This window comes from Schistocerca piceifrons, unplaced genomic scaffold (genome assembly GCF_021461385.2).
Source record: "Schistocerca piceifrons isolate TAMUIC-IGC-003096 unplaced genomic scaffold, iqSchPice1.1 HiC_scaffold_936, whole genome shotgun sequence".
Classification (NCBI taxonomy): Eukaryota; Metazoa; Arthropoda; class Insecta; order Orthoptera; family Acrididae; genus Schistocerca; species Schistocerca piceifrons.
In genome coordinates this window covers 5,946,285-5,951,284 of record NW_025729208.1, presented here as the reverse complement: position 1 = coordinate 5,951,284, position 5,000 = coordinate 5,946,285, and the positions used below count along the sequence as shown (strand labels likewise).

Genomic DNA, 5,000 nt, shown 5'->3' with positions numbered 1-5,000 from the left:
GGAATTCCTCGTTCATGGGGAACAATTGCAAGCCCCAATCCCTAGCACGAAGGAGGTTCAGCGGGTTACCCCGACCTTTCGGCCTAGGAAGACACGCTGATTCCTTCAGTGTAGCGCGCGTGCGGCCCAGAACATCTAAGGGCATCACAGACCTGTTATTGCTCAATCTCGTGCGGCTAGAAGCCGCCTGTCCCTCTAAGAAGAAAAGTAATCGCTGACAGCACGAAGGATGTCACGCGACTAGTTAGCAGGCTAGAGTCTCGTTCGTTATCGGAATTAACCAGACAAATCGCTCCACCAACTAAGAACGGCCATGCACCACCACCCACCGAATCAAGAAAGAGCTATCAATCTGTCAATCCTTCCGGTGTCCGGGCCTGGTGAGGTTTCCCGTGTTGAGTCAAATTAAGCCGCAGGCTCCACTCCTGGTGGTGCCCTTCCGTCAATTCCTTTAAGTTTCAGCTTTGCAACCATACTTCCCCCGGAACCCAAAAGCTTTGGTTTCCCGGAGGCTGCCCGCCGAGTCATCGGAGGAACTGCGGCGGATCGCTGGCTGGCATCGTTTATGGTTAGAACTAGGGCGGTATCTGATCGCCTTCGAACCTCTAACTTTCGTTCTTGATTAATGAAAACATACTTGGCAAATGCTTTCGCTTCTGTTCGTCTTGCGACGATCCAAGAATTTCACCTCTAACGTCGCAATACGAATGCCCCCGCCTGTCCCTATTAATCATTACCTCGGGTTCCGAAAACCAACAAAATAGAACCGAGGTCCTATTCCATTATTCCATGCACACAGTATTCAGGCGGGCTTGCCTGCTTTAAGCACTCTAATTTGTTCAAAGTAAACGTGCCGGCCCACCGAGACACTCAATAAAGAGCACCCTGGTAGGATTTCAACGGGGTCCGCCTCGGGACGCACGAGCACGGACGGGGCGGTCGCACGCCTTCGGCTCGCCCCACCGGCAGGACGTCCCACGATACATGCCAGTTAAACACCGACGGGCGGTGAACCAACAGCGTGGGACACAAATCCAACTACGAGCTTTTTAACCGCAACAACTTTAATATACGCTATTGGAGCTGGAATTACCGCGGCTGCTGGCACCAGACTTGCCCTCCAATAGATACTCGTTAAAGGATTTAAAGTGTACTCATTCCGATTACGGGGCCTCGGATGAGTCCCGTATCGTTATTTTTCGTCACTACCTCCCCGTGCCGGGAGTGGGTAATTTGCGCGCCTGCTGCCTTCCTTGGATGTGGTAGCCGTTTCTCAGGCTCCCTCTCCGGAATCGAACCCTGATTCCCCGTTACCCGTTACAACCATGGTAGGCGCAGAACCTACCATCGACAGTTGATAAGGCAGACATTTGAAAGATGCGTCGCCGGTACGAGGACCGTGCGATCAGCCCAAAGTTATTCAGAGTCACCAAGGCAAACGGACCGGACGAGCCGACCGATTGGTTTTGATCTAATAAAAGCGTCCCTTCCATCTCTCGTCGGGACTCTGTTTGCATGTATTAGCTCTAGAATTACCACAGTTATCCAAGTAACGTGGGTACGATCTAAGGAACCATAACTGATTTAATGAGCCATTCGCGGTTTCACCTTAATGCGGCTTGTACTGAGACATGCATGGCTTAATCTTTGAGACAAGCATATGACTACTGGCAGGATCAACCAGGGAGCTGCGTCAACTAGAGCTGAGCAGCCGGCCGCCCGGGAGTGTGTCCCGGGGGCCCGCGCGAACACGCAAGCGTCCGCTCAATCATTCTGCAAACAGGAGGAGGCTGAGCTCCCCTGCACAATACACCTCGAAACCCTCTCAGGTCCCGGCGGCGCGCAGCGCCGTCCCAAGTACTTGGTCGGGTTCGAGAGAGGCGCAATCGCCCGGAGTTAGGCGAGTAGACGCTTTCGGTGCGACCACCCGTGCTCCCAACTGAGCTTGCCGCTGCCGACAGAGGCCCGGGAGCGTGCTGTCGTGGCATTGCCGGCGGGAGACAACACGCGCCACCTACGGTGACCGGCAGCTCCAACGCCAGCGCCACAGAAGGACAAAAGCCCCACTTGGGTGCCGAAGCGAACTCTCCCAGCACAGCGCACGCGCCAACACATCCGCACAGCTGCGATACAAACCACCAGCGAGAACCGCTGGGGCGACCGAGCAGCAGACGGCGTCGCGGCGCCGAGCGCCGGGCGGCAGCGCATCCTCAACGCACACAGTCCTCAATCGGACCAGCACACTGAAGATGTCCACCGCGCTTCGCACCGGGCCCGCGAGGACCTACTTTGGCCGCACGGCGCCGCGCGCAGGGTGCGCCGGCGCGCAGCTGCGACGCCTGCCGCGTCCGTCGGCCGGCGCGCCTGCCACTGGCCGCCCCCACCAGCCGGCTGTAGCGCGTGCGCCCACGCACCGCGCGGCCAGCACGCCGGGAGGCGCCCCCTCACCGGCCGGGGACGGTCCCACCCAGCCACCGCCGCGTATCGCTTCACACCCAGATGCCGTTCAGTTTCGTCGGCATGGTGGGTATCGCTGGAACAACCGGTTAGTACCTCAACCTATCGTCGCCATCACCGATTCACCCCTAGCGAGAACAACCGCACCACAACAGGTTACCATTTGTTCATTTGCGTAACTTCACCAGAAAACGCAGGCGTCCATCGCCATTTGCAACTTCCACGATTATTGCATGCCTGTGTCAGGTGTCACGCCACACTACGTCTGCCCACATACACGCAACAAAATGTGCACGCCTAGACAATACGTGGAAGGTGGCCCCCGTACGTATGCGATGTCCATTGCTCGAACGACTGTCAACCGGCCTCTGTAGCATGTCGCAGATATGGAACGCGGTGCACCATGCCATCACGGTGTGTGAGGAGAGACGACTAGGTCCGAATACATCAACAGACAGCTCATGCTGATCGCCATCCACGGCGTCCGTTCCTCCCACACGTCTCTATGGCGTACCACACTGCAATCCAGCTCTCATAGGGAGACGACACGTAGCTGCGTGCACAATATTTGCACTGTATGGTCCGCCGTTTTTGGGCGCAGTCGTTGTACGGTCACACATGTGCCACGATGTATCATTCAGTACATAAGGACGAATGTGCAGTACAGATTGTGGTTTACGCGTACGACATTAGCGGACAGTTGACACAGGCCGCACCACAACGTAGCCTGAGTACGTCGCATGCGGAGGGCATTGAACATGCAAAGTTCTCACCAACCAGCTTGCGAAGGCAGGGGGCAAGGTGGGGACGTGGGGAGGGGCGGCATGTACGTCCTGCTGCCATCCACATTACAGTGTACAGCAGGAGCATGTGGAAAGTGAGCAAGACTTGCAAGGTGTTTAACATGAAGCGATACACAGGGGAGCGGGGAGTGCGAGTAGCGAACTATATTGCGAGGGTTGCGGGTGGGCAACACTACACTAATTGAACGAGTCGTATAACAATTACAGAGCAGGTTTAGGCGACAACGTGGGTTACGTTAGGCGACAACGTGGGTTAGGTTAAGGCACGACGTGGGTTAGGTTAAGGCACGACATGGGTTAGGTTAAGGCACGACATGGGTTAGGTTAAGGCACGACATGGGTTAGGTTAAGGCACAACATGGGTTAGGTTAAGGCACAACATGGGTTAGGTTAAGGCACAACATGGGTTAGGTTAAGGCACAACATGGGTTAGGTTAAGGCACAACATGGGTTAGGTTAAGGCACAACATGGGTTAGGTTAAGGCACAACATGGGTTAGGTTAAGGCACAACATGGGTTAGGTTAAGGCACAACATGGGTTAGGTTAAGGCACAACATGGGTTAGGTTAAGGCACAACATAGGTTAGGTTAAGGCACAACATAGGTTAGGTTAAGGCACAACATAGGTTAGGTTAAGGCACAACATGGGTTAGGTTAAGGCACAACATGGGTTAGGTTAAGGCACAACATGGGTTAGGTTAAGGCACAACATGGGTTAGGTTAAGGCACAACATGGGTTAGGTTAAGGCACAACATGGGTTAGGTTAAGGCACAACATGGGTTAGGTTAAGGCACAACATGGGTTAGGTTAAGGCACAACATGGGTTAGGTTAAGGCACAACATGGGTTAGGTTAAGGCACAACATGGGTTAGGTTAAGGCACAACATGGGTTAGGTTAAGGCACAACATGGGTTAGGTTAAGGCACAACATGGGTTAGGTTAAGGCACAACATGGGTTAGGTTAAGGCACAACATAGGTTAGGTTAAGGCACAACATAGGTTAGGTTAAGGCACAACATAGGTTAGGTTAAGGCACAACATAGGTTAGGTTAAGGCACAACATAGGTTAGGTTAAGGCACAACATAGGTTAGGTTAAGGCACAACATAGGTTAGGTTAAGGCACAACATAGGTTAGGTTAAGGTACAACATAGGTTAGGTTAAGGTACAACATAGGTTAGGTTAAGGTACAACATAGGTTAGGTTAAGGTACAACATAGGTTAGGTTAGGTTAGGTTACACGTTGTTGTAAGGAAAGGTGTAGGGGGGGGCGGGGGCGGCAGGTTCGTTGATAGTGATTATAGTAAGTGAATGCTTGTGACATGATCAGATTTGTCACGTCAGGATGCACCTTTGGCTTATTAGAGGCGGCGCTCCAATTCTATGCTTGTGTCAGACCTGTGTCTTTGACTCATGTCATTGTTTGTGCGCTGTGACAGGAGGTACTATTGTGATGTTGGGTGCACCGTTGTATAGGACATGTGTGGGTGTTGGTGCCTGATCTGCGCAATGGTGGATGTCGAAAGGGTGGGATATTGTATTTTCCGCATGGACCTCCTGGTCTGGTTGTGATAGTGTGGATTGTGTAATGTGGCGGAGAGGATGCACTGGATGTTGTTCCATGCTGGTGCTTACATATTGTATGTGCGCCCGTTAGAAGCAGAGAGTGGTGCGTGATCAGAGTGGCTGGCTGACGTGTGGTTCCCATTGTGGGCAGACTCTTTCAGCATGTATACGGAC

The 5,000-nt window shown here is 53.3% G+C and overlaps 1 non-coding gene across 1 annotated transcript in view; it reads right to left on the bottom strand.

Moving 5' to 3' along the window:
* LOC124771358 overlaps positions 1 to 1,687 on the bottom strand; it is a 1,909-nt gene extending 222 nt beyond the window's left edge. The window contains exon 1 of the ribosomal RNA XR_007013373.1: positions 1 to 1,687. This exon is cut by the window's left edge and continues 222 nt beyond it. This is a non-coding gene — a ribosomal RNA (small subunit ribosomal RNA).
* Positions 1,688 to 5,000: the final 3,313 nt, after the last annotated feature.